This window comes from Zingiber officinale, chromosome 8A (assembly GCF_018446385.1).
Source record: "Zingiber officinale cultivar Zhangliang chromosome 8A, Zo_v1.1, whole genome shotgun sequence".
Taxonomy (NCBI): Eukaryota; Viridiplantae; Streptophyta; class Magnoliopsida; order Zingiberales; family Zingiberaceae; genus Zingiber; species Zingiber officinale.
Genome location: NC_056000.1, coordinates 19,852,693 through 19,864,700, shown reverse-complemented (window position 1 = coordinate 19,864,700; position 12,008 = coordinate 19,852,693).

Below are 12,008 nucleotides of genomic sequence, written 5' to 3'. Positions count from 1 at the left end.
GATTCTAGCCGCTCGGCGCCTTCGACCATATTTCTTGGCTCACACCATCATCGTCCGGACAAACAGTCCACTAGGAAGAGTGATGTTGAATCCAGAAGCGTCCGGACGGCTCATCAAGTGGACGACAGAACTAAGTGAATTTGACATCCAATACCAGCCTCGCTCGGCAATCAAAGCGCAATCCTTGGCTGATTTTGTGACCGAAGTGCAGAGGCCAGAGCCGGAAGCTCTGTGGAGGATATATGTGGATGGGTCTTCCACTCGACTCGGAAGTGGGATTGGAATATTGCTGATCTCACCTCAAGAAGAAAAGATGCACCTATCCGTCCGGCTGGACTACAAAGCCACCAACAATGAAGCAGAGTATGAGGCCCTCATAGCCGGATTACAGGCAGCACGGTATGTGGGAGCCGGTCGGGTGACACTCTATTCGGATTCACAGTTGGCCGCTCAGCAACTTTCTGGTACCTTTAAAGAAGTTATTGTCCAGAAGATACCCAGAGCAGAAAATCAAGCAGCCGATGAGTTAGCCAAGCTCGCGAGTTCAATAACGCCGGTCGCCATTCAGCAGCCGATTGAAAAAGTACTGTTGGTGGCGCACGTCGACCGGATGGAAGGCCTCACATTTCCAAGCGACTGGCGGACACCCATCATAGAGTTCCTCCGCTCGGGAGCCACACCGTCCGACCGGAATGAAACCCAGTTGTTAAGAAGGAGGGCCGGTCGGTTCACACTCATCGGCGATCAGCTTTATAAGAAGGCTTTCTCTCGCCCGCTGTTGAAATGCGTGAGCTCGGAAGACTCGGCTTACATTCTCCAAGAGGTACATCAAGGATCGTGCGGAGGACATCCGGGCGGACGATCACTAGCCAGGAAGATTCTGCTAGCTGGATACTTTTGGCCGACCTTACAAATAGACGCCGCCCGGACAGTATCTACTTGCCTTTCATGCCAGAAGTATCACAACGTCTCCCACCGACCGGCAGAGGAGATGAAGGCATCAACCGTCTCATGTCCGTTCGATCAATGGGGAATGGATATTGTGGGTCCATTTCCTATGGCGACCGGGCAGAGGAAATTTTTGCTAGTGGCGGTCGATTATTTCTCCAAGTGGGTGGAGGCCGAGCCACTAGCCAGGATCACCGAGCAGATGGTCAAGAAATTCATCTGGCAACATATCATCTGTAGGTTCGGTATCCCTCGCCGATTGGTTTCCGACAACGGGCGGCAATTCACAGGGAAGGTGCTGGAAGATTGGTGCAAAAGCTACGGCATCGAGCAACACTTCACGTCTGTGGCTTACCCCCAAAGCAACGGTCAAGCCGAAGTAGCCAACCGGGAAATTCTCCGTATTCTGCGCGCTCGGCTCGACCACGTGGGAGGAAGTTGGCCGGATGAAGTGCCGGGCGTTTTATGGGCCATCCGAACGACGCCAAAAGAAGGGACAGGAGTCACGCCGTTCCATTTGGTATACGGCGGTGAGGCCGTCATTCCGGTCGAAGTCGGCGTCGAGTCCGCACGGATCCAGTGTTATGATAAAGGCAACGCCGAGCGGAGAAACATGGAGCTGGATTTGGTCGACGAAGAGCGTGCCAAGGCATCCGTTCGGCTGATGGCCTATCGTCAACGAATGAAGCAAAACTACAACCGACGCGTCATTCCCAGATCATTCCAGGTAGGCGACCTGGTCTGGAAGAAAGTCAAGCCGGTCGGCGATGTCGGCAAGCTTGAAGCTCCGTGGGCAGGTCCCTTCAAAATCATCGAAAAGCTCCGCTCGGGCGCGTATTATTTGGAGGATGAGGACGGTAGGGAGCTAGATAGGCCGTGGAGCGCGAACCACCTCCAGCCTTACCGGGCGGGGTGAAAGGTGTGCCTATGTAAATCATCCTGTGTACATTTTTCGATTGATTACTGGAAATGCAGAAATGAAAAGTCAAAAGAGCGAATATAAGGCATTATCATCGAAGAACGAAGGCCCCGCGCCGCTCGGCCGGAGGTAAATGGGTCGAGCCAAGCGCTCGAGGAACGAAGGCCCCGCGCCGCTCGGCCGGAGGTAAATGGGTCGAGCCAAGCGCTCGAAGAACGAAGGCCCCGCGCCGCTCGGCCGGAGGTAAATGGGTCGAGCCAAGCGCTCGAGGAACGAAGGCCCCGTGCCGTTCGGACGGAGGCAACTTATTCGAGCCAAAATGCCCGACGAAGTAGACCCTGAGCCGTTCGGCCATGAATACGTTCTCCAAGTTGGGTGAAAGGTGCGCTAAATATAAACTTATATACTTTTGGGTCGCCTATGTACTTGCGATGCAGGAAGTAGAAAGATGAAAGCACAGGGTATCCTCTGCTGAAAGGAAGGCCAAGGTCGCTCGACCTGGTAAGGAGTTAGCCTTGAAGGTCGTCTAGCCCAGACGTTAAACCGTAGAGCCGCGCCGTCCGGCTATAAATATCCGCGCCGACGAGCTCCGTCGTTAAAAATCGAGAGACGAGCCGGCGTCTATAAATAATCCGAGCGGACGAACCGACGAGCTCCGTCGTTAAAGATCGAGAGCCGCGCCGTCCGGCTATAAATATCCGCGCCGACGAGCTCCGTCGTTAAAGATCGAGAGCCGCGCCGCTATAAATATCCGCGCCGACGAGCTCCGTCGTTAAAAATCGAGAGACGAGCCGGCGTCTATAAATAATCCGAGCGGACGAACCGACGAGCTCCGTCGTTAAAGATCGAGAGCCGCGCCGTCCGGCTATAAATATCCGCGCCGACGAGCTCCGTCGTTAAAGATCGAGAGCCGCGCCGTCCGGCTATAAATATCCGCGCCGACGAGCTCCGTCGTTAAAAATCGAGAGACGAGCCGGCGTCTATAAATAATCCGAGCGGACGAACCGACGAGCTCCGTCGTTAAAGATCGAGAGCCGCGCCGTCCGGCTATAAATATCCGCGCCGACGAGCTCCGTCGTTAAAGATCGAGAGCCGCGCCGCCGTCTATAAATAATCCGAGCGGACGAACCGACAAGCCCCGTCGTTAAAGATCGAGAGATGAGCCGGCGTCTATAAATAATCCGAGCGGACGAACCGACGAGCTCCGTCGTTAAAGATCGAGAGCCGCGCCGTCCGGCATAAATATCCGCGCCGACGAGCTCCGTCGTTAAAAATCGAGAGACGAGCCGGCGTCTATAAATAAGCCGAGCGGACGAACCGACGAGCTCCGTCGTTAAAGATCGAGAGCCGCGCCGTCCGGCTATAAATATCCGAACCGACGAGCTCCGTTGTTAAAGATCGAGAGCCGCGCCGTCCGGCTATAAATATCCGCGCCGACGAGCTCCGTCGTTAAAAATCGAGAGACAAGCCGGCGTCTATAAATAACCCGAGCGGACGAACCGACGAGCTCCGTCGTTAAAGATCGAGAGCCGCGCCGTCCGGCTATAAATATCCGCGCCGACGAGCTCCGTCGTTAAAGATCGAGAGCCGCGCCGTCCGGCTATAAATATCCGCGCCGACGAGCTCCGTCGTTAAAGATCGAGAGCCGCGCCGTCCGGCTATAAATATCCGCGCCGACGAGCTCCGTCGTTAAAATCGAGAGACGGTCATAAATAATCCGAGCGGACGAACCGACGAGCTCCGGCGTTAAAGATCGAGAGTCGCGCCGTCCGGCTATAAATATCCGCGACGAGCTCCGTCGTTAAGATCGAGTCGCGCCGTCGGCTATAAATATCCGCAACCACGAGCTCCGTCGTTAAAAATCGAGACGCGGCGTCTATAAATAATCCGAGCGGACGAACCGACGAGCTCCGTCGTTAAAGATCAAGAGCCGCGCCGTCCGGCTATAAATATCCGCACCGACGAGCTCCGTCGTTAAAGATCGAGAGCCGCGCCGTCCGGCTATAAATATCCGCGCCGACGAGCTCCGTCGTTAAAAATCGAGAGACGAGCCGGCGTCTATAAATAATCCGAGCGGACGAACCGACGAGCTCCGTCGTTAAAAATAGAGAGACGAGCCGACGTCTATAAATAATCCGAGCGGAATATCGTCGACACTGCAATTATCCGTATTCTCCGCTGAGTCAGACCGACGCTAATTTCCGCTCGGACTCGAGGTATAAAAGGTTCGGATTGGCTTATAACAAGCGATTCTGGCTAGCAACACAGAATGATATTCGGCCGAACGGAAGAGCTGGGGAAAACACTTGCAAGAATGCACCTCGAATGCCCAAGGTATGATGTGATAGAAGACGAGCGGACAGTACAAGTGTTAGCAAGGGAACAGTGCAAAAAGATAGAGTACACGAAAGGAAAGCATTTCATTAAAATTAAAACCTTAGGCCGAGTGGCCTAAGTACAAAAAGGTTCATGTTCAGCCGAGCGACGAAATTACAAGAATTACTCGATGTAGTCGTAGAGGTCCCTCGGAATGTTGCTCAGGAGCTCCACCTGATCGCCGGCCGGAATATTGGTGGACTCCGGAAGAAGGCCCTTCGACTTCAGATAGGTCATAGTGGCCGTAATGGCCAAGTCGAAAGCCGAGTACATCTGCTCGCAAATTTTTTCCGAGAACTCGGGCGATCGGATGTGGCTTTGTCGGAGAGCGGCGACTCGGCTCGGCTCGGCTCGGCATCCTGGTATTCTTTGAAGGTTGCCTGGGAGCTTGTGAGGGCCTCATTCAGACGTTCAATCTTCTCCGCATCGGCCGAGCGGCCTGCCTTCTCCCGATCGACTGCTCCGTCAGCTCCTTTATCTTCAACTCCAGGCCCCGGACCTCCACGTTTTTCTTCTCCAGATCGGAGATGGCTGTGTTCTTCCGAGTGGTGGCCAGAGTTATCTTTGTGTCAAGCGACTTGACCTGTCGCTCGGACTCGGCTAGGGCGTGGGCCTGGTCAGCTGTTTTCTTCTGCTCAGCAGCTAGTAGAGTTTGAGCCCTCTTCAGCTCTTTTTGCAGCTCGGAGTAGGATGGGCCTTGGGAGCCGCTCGGACCGCCTGCCGCCCGTAGTTGTCTTATCTCCTCGTCCGCCATAGCCAGGCGGCTGGAAACTGCTATCTCTTCCACCCATCTCTGAAGCAAGAAGGCCCAGTTGTTAAAAGCCAAGCTGAAATATTTAGGCAAAACTTGAAAAAACAACAAACTTACCCCCGTAGCCGCTTGCATGTGGCTGTTGGCTAAGTTCCGGCGGGGGATCATTGCCACGCGCGCCCGAGCGTCGGCCCACATCTCGGCGAGGGGCCCTTTCAAAGTAATGGTGTGCTCGGGCACGGTGGACCGGTCGGCTTCTGGTAGCAACTCTTCAGTCGGAAGATGAAGAGTAACCCGTATTGTGCGGCCGTGACCAGGGATCGCCCGACCGGGATCAGAAGCTGGCGCAGAAAACCGCGAATGGATGGTCGAACGTTGGACTGAACGGCGAGCGGGGGGGAGAGTGTCGACCGGAGTGGCTTCAACCGGAGCAGGCAGCTCGTCCCAGTCAGAAGGCGTCCGGTCGGACGAAATGGTCTCGGGCACAGGCTCCTTTCCTTTAGCAGCCACGGCGGCCCGATCGGATGGTTGGACCGCGGAGGTAGCCGAGCGCAGCGGAGTCTCCACCCGGCACCTCTTTTGCAGTGGTTGTTCCTCCTCCCGAACGGACCCTTCCTCGGGGGCCGTTAGTTCCCTGGAGGGGGTAGCTCCGCTGGCCGGCCGATTCAGCCTGAGTGCCGCTCTCTCCTTCGTGAGAACCGACCGGCTGAATACCCAGCGCCTTCATTTCCTTGGCCGCCGCGGCCTCCAGCGCCGCTGCCTTCCTCTTCAGAACGCCGGCCATCACCGAGTCCATGACGATGTCAGCTGCATGAAGAGAGGAAGAAATCAGTTAGCAATTAAAGCAAGCGCCCAAGCAAAATTCTTACCGAAGCCGGTCGGAAGTGGGGTCCGTATAGGACTCAGCCCAAAAATGTACATCACTCCCTCGTGAAGAAGTTTGTTGATGTCGAGCCGCAGACCGGCTAGTACATTTGCGGCGTGAAGATAATCCGGTCGGGTCTTGAATTTCTTCAACTCAGGAGTAGGAGGTAGACTGACTTGCCACTGGGTCGGAAAGTTTGGCTGACTGGGCATGCGGATATAGAAATAATAGTCCTTCCAATGTTTATTGGAAGTGGGTAGTTTATTGAAGAAGACCAAACCGGGCCGAGCTTGGAACATAAAGGTGCCCGGCTCGGCTTGCTTAGGATAATAGAAATAAAAGAAGACCTCCGGTCGGAGGGGAATGTTGTGAATCTTAAACAAAACGACAACGCCGCAGAGGAGACGGAAGGTATTTGGTACTAAACTTCCGAGCGGCACGCCAAAATAATTGCAGACGTCTGCTATAAAAGGATGTACGGGGAACCGCAGACCGGCGGTAAATTGGTCGCGAAAGACACAGAAACCACCGCGCGGCGGTCTGTGTGGCCGAGCGGCAGGACCAGCCAGGCGAACTTCGATATCCTCGGGGATTTCAAAATTGTCAGCCAATATATCAAAATCCCGTTGTTCGAAACGGGATCGCATGGTAGTATACCATGGGCCTAGGGATTGTTCTTCGAGAGGAGAGGAACTGGCCATGATCCGGACAGGATAAATCAAAAAAAAAGGAAGTTCCAAAGACGAAGGAATGGAATTTCAAAGACTCGAGCTAGGGGAAGAAATGCGGATTAGATACCGGAAAGGAAGGAGGAGAGATCTAAAACCTTACTGAGGGGAGATGAATCGAGGAAAGGCGCCGGAGAGCGTCAGAAGGCAGCAACAAGATCGCCGGAGCTCCACAGCGCAGAGAGCAACAGTAGAGGTAACGGAGGCGTGTGAAGGCGAGAAGGAAACGAAGAATTTATAGGGTGAGGGCCGGTCGGCCTCCACCGTCGGATCCAGGTCACGGGAATCAATGCATACATCTAGCCGTTTATTTCGAATTGCTTTGGTCACATCCAAATATCATGCAACCGCCTCCGTACTCTGATGGCATTGCTCCACGTGGCAGTCAATCATTCGGAGCATTTAATGAAGGTATGATCGACATTGATGTCGAAGATTGGCGCAGAACGCGAGGAGATCCAGCGAAAGTCATCATTGATTCATTCAAGGATATCTCTGCCGCTGACCGAGCGGAGAGTATTAGCATGGAAGAGCCGTTCGGCTAGACTCACAGTCCAGTCAGTCGGACTATGCGCCTCCTTCGACTAGACTTGAAGGGAAGGCAAGTGATCCGGTAGTAAGAGTGGGCCCCCCCCCCTTTTCTTGCAAAGTCAACGCCAAGTGGAAGTCACCGGAACAGCCGCCCACCCAGAGGAGAGTGTGGTCCGACCGGACGGACGGCCATGTCGAGTACCCGGAGGGGTCCGGCCGGCTCGCACTTATAGTTGGGAGGCACCCTGTCAAATCGGGGTTCCGACGCTCAGTTAAAAAGGTCATGGACCGAGCTGACCTTTTGACCGACCACAGTCATAAAGCACCCCTGTTTGTTAGTCTCCACAAAGCACAAGTAAACCACTGCGGATGTCCGGTCGGATGTTTAGGTATCTGTCCGCTCGGACTACAAGTTTGGAGCAAAGGAAAAGGCCAGAGGATTTCTTTCTTTGACAACCTGTAGGTTTCACGTGTGTACCATGCTCCAAATCTTCGAGGGCATGCTTTGACTGTAGCGATATGGGTCAGGTAAACTTTCTGACAGCCGCGTACCTAGGAAAGGACAGGTAAGCTTTCTGACAGCCGCATACCTAGGATAGGACAGAGGACACTTATGCACCTTGGTACGTGTGCCCAAACCTTTCACAGCTCTATATAAAGAACCTCAGGTTTCACTGACAGAGGATTGGGGGTACGTACTCTGAGACTTTGGGAGCCACCTTGTTCATCGTAATTTACCTGACTTGAGCGTCGGAGGGTCGTCGCCGGGAACCCCCTTCCCGGCCCGACTTCTGTGCAGGTTAGCCGGAGCATCGCGCCACTAGTCGGAGATCTACATTAGCGAACCAGGGAGCGCCACGTGCCCAGCGTCTGTTGATTTCTGGTTCGAACAGGATCAAATATAAAGATATTGTTTGATGTAATGTGGTAGCGATGAATGCTTATCACCTATTGTTAGATGGACCTTGGCAGTATGGTAGACAAGTACATCATGATGGACGAGATAATACTTATAATTTTGTGTTTGAGGAGTTAAAATTGTGCTAGTACTTGGCCGACAGGCGATGGAGTAAACAAAGCCTACAAGTGAAGAGCCAGTTTTATTATCCATGACTCAGATGGACAAGAAGTTGCAGAATGTAGAAAATAGGGTTATATTGATGGGCAAGAAAGTGTTTGAACCTAGCACTGTTCCAAATTTAGTGACTCCACTAATTATAGACTTTGGTGATATTTTTCTTGAAGATCTACCAGACTAGTTACCTCCGCCACAGAATATTCAACATTATATTGATCTGGAGCCAGGAGCATCTCTACCACACAGATCACATTATCGAATGAGCCTGTGTGAGCATGAAGAATTGCAACGACCGATTAAAGATTTACTAGCTAAGGGTCATATAAAAGAAAGCATGAGTCCTTATGTAGTACCTGCTCTTTTGGTACTAAAAAAAGATGGATCTTGGCGTATGCATGTGGACAATAGGGTCATCAATAAAATTATTGTTAGGTACCGTTTTTCCATTCCTCGTTTACATGATTTACTTGCCAAATTAGTGGAGCAATTGTGTTCATCAAATTGGACTTGAAGAGTGGGTGTTATCAAATTCACATTAGGTCGAGAAATGAATGGAAAACAGTTTTTAAGACTAGAGAATGGTTGTGTGAGTGATTTGTAATGCCTTTTGGTTTATCCAATGTCACTAGTATCTTTATCCGTGTGATGAATTAGTTGTTGCAGTCGTTTATTGGTAGATTCGTCATGGTATATTTTGATGATATCTTGAAATATAGTACAACTTCAAAACAATATCTACAACACGTGAGGGAAATTTTTAATGTATTGCGTACAGAAAAATTTTATGCTACAATGAAGAAGTGTGTGTTTATGTCTCACCCAAGGTGTTGTTTTTAGGGTATGTGATTTCAGGAGCGGGTTTGAAATTTGACAAAACTAAGATACCAGCAGTAAATGATTGACCTTCATCGATAACTTTAACAGAAGCAAGAAATTTTCATAGACTAACCTCATTTTACAGGCATTTCATTACTTCTTTCAGTAGCATTATGACTCCCATAATAAAATGTTTGAAGGGTTGCATATTTGAGTGGATTGAGGATGTAGAATCAACTTTTCGATTAACTAAACAATGGCTCACAATGACACCAAGTTAGTCCTTGTAGATTTTTCACAACCTTTTGAGTTACACGCACATATGCTTCCAAAGTTGGTGTTGGCATAGTACTTAGTTAGAATGGAAGACTTGTGGCATTTTTCAGTGAAAAACTTTCCGGAGAAAAATTGAATTACAGTACTTATGATGTGAAAATACTATGTTATTATACAAGTCATGAGGTATGGACATCATTATTTGTTTCACAAAGAATTTATTTTATACATAGATCATGATTCATTGAGATACCTACACCAGTAAGATGATGTGTCACCCCAACATGTGAGATGAGTTACGCATTTGAAGTAGTTTACCTATGTGACTAAAGATAAAATAGGGGTTGTTAATTGGGTGGAAGATGCTTTATGTCGCAAGAGCAACTTTCTAGTAACTATGCAGGTCGAGGTGCTAAGGTTTGACTCTTTCTGTGATTTGTTTGGTACTGATCCATTTTTTGGTGACACTGTAAAACAAATGAGCGGGAAAGAAAATAGATTTTTTTTCTGCATGATGAATTTATGTTTAAAGGTAATCAGTTATACATTCAAGAGTGTAGCCTTCACTTGCAGATAATCAAGGAGTTACACGGTGAAGATAATGTTAGTTGGGACCGATTGTATTTGGTTTAAACTTCCTACTTTTAGCCTACATTGTGATGAGAAGTAGAGAAATATGTACAGAGATGCAAAATTTGTCAAGTCTCTAAAGGGTATCCACTAATGTGGGTTTGTACATGTCTTTGTTGATCCCTTCTCGACCTTAGGTTGATATTAGCATAGATTTTGTGCTAGGCTTACTGCGTACCCAGCGAGATAGTGATTTCATCTTTATTGTCGTTGATAGATTTTCTAAGATGGTTCATTTAATTCCTTACAATAAGACTACAGAAGTTGTTATGGTGACACAATTGTTCTTTCATGATATCTACCGTCTTCATGGATTGCCAACATCCGTTGTTTCAAATCGGAACACATGTTTTCTTAGCCATTTTTGACATAGCTTATGGAAGATGGTCAATACACAATTGAATTTTAATAGTGCATATCATCCTCAGACGGATGAGCAAACGGAGGTTGTGAATAGATCACTTGGAAACTTACTATGTTGCTAGTAGGAGACCATGTGAAGAGTTGAGATTAGAAGATGTGACAAGTGAAATTTCCTCATAACCATACCGTGAATCATAGTACTAGTTTCAACCCATTCCAGGTGGTTTATTCAACTCAGTCTGGTGATCCACTAGATTTGTTGATGTTGCCTAGTATGGTCAAGTACATAGTAGGGTAACTGACTTCTTGGATTATTTGTAGGAGATCCATAAATTGGTACATGATCATTTATCCATCTCTAATTCCAAATACAAAAACAAAGAAGACCAAAAGCAACAACAGTTAGAGTTTGATATTGGTGACTTCATTTGGGCAATTTTAATAAAGAATTGTTTTACCTCTAGGAATTACAACAAATTATTAGCCAAGAAAATTGATCCGATCAAAATTATTGAGAAGATAAGCCCCAATGTATCTTGTTTGAAGCTACCTAGTCCTATTCACATTATCGATGTTTTTAATATGAAGGATTTGATTCCCAACCATGGTGATTCTTCTGATGATGACATGATCGATAATTTGAAGGCAAAATTTTCGCTACCCTGGGAAGAATGATGTGGATTTGATATAGCAATCTTCTAGAGGTCATAACTTTTAACTCGAGTATTAGAACAAGACGTTGTCAGGCTTGAATCGAAGCTTGTTCAGAGACAGATTTGTTATCAGGTGGAACCTATAACAATCAAATTTCAAGGAGCAGATCCTATGGTCCACAAAAAAGTGGATCAAGGGATGGACCACTTGCAATTGCGACTGGATTGTGGTCGTGATCCGGCCGCAATTTGTTGCAATCCCTCCCTGGGTTCACCGTCCCCTCCAAGTTCTAGTTTGAGTCAAGGCAAGTGCCCAGAGGCCGCCGATAGTGGGCAAGTGGCCAGGCAGCCTGGCATCGAGCGAGGGGCAGCATCTATCCACCCGTCCTGACCCAAACTATAACTTGGAGGGGGTAATGAACCCAAGGAGAGATTGCAACTAGTTGGGCCAGATCGCGACCATGATCTAAGCACAATTGCAAGTGATCCATCATCTGATCTACTTTTTTTTTTTGGATTAGGAGATCTCGCTCGAAATTTTAAATCCAAAAAATACTATTTAAAGTCTTTTTGGAGGCTGAAAACACCTTTTTAATCATTTTTAATTATTTTTATTTTTATGATATTTATTGTAACAAAGGTAATTACGCTCATCTCAAATGTCTCTCACAGCTCGTCCCCAGATTATATGAAAGAAAGTAAATCTCATGATCAACTTATAGCCCACCGCCAAGTTAGTTAAGAGTGAAAGGTTTTTTTTTCCCAAAAACATATGCCCGTTGAAAATTAATCTCTTATCCCATTATACTAAATTCATCATCCTCTACCCATCTGGACATGAAACTTATTTTTTATAGTCCCCTCAGGACGATCTAGTGACTAGCGCATGATGAGTTGCCACCATGAGATCTGGAATTCAAATCTCGATAAAATCGAAATAAATATCTCCCTCCCTTATATATTAATCACTATTCCAAAGACTAATAATCACCCGAAATTTACCTTCTCCATATTAACCTGTTAGAGTTAAACGTATTCAACTTTTGTCACCATGAAATTTATTTTTATAATATT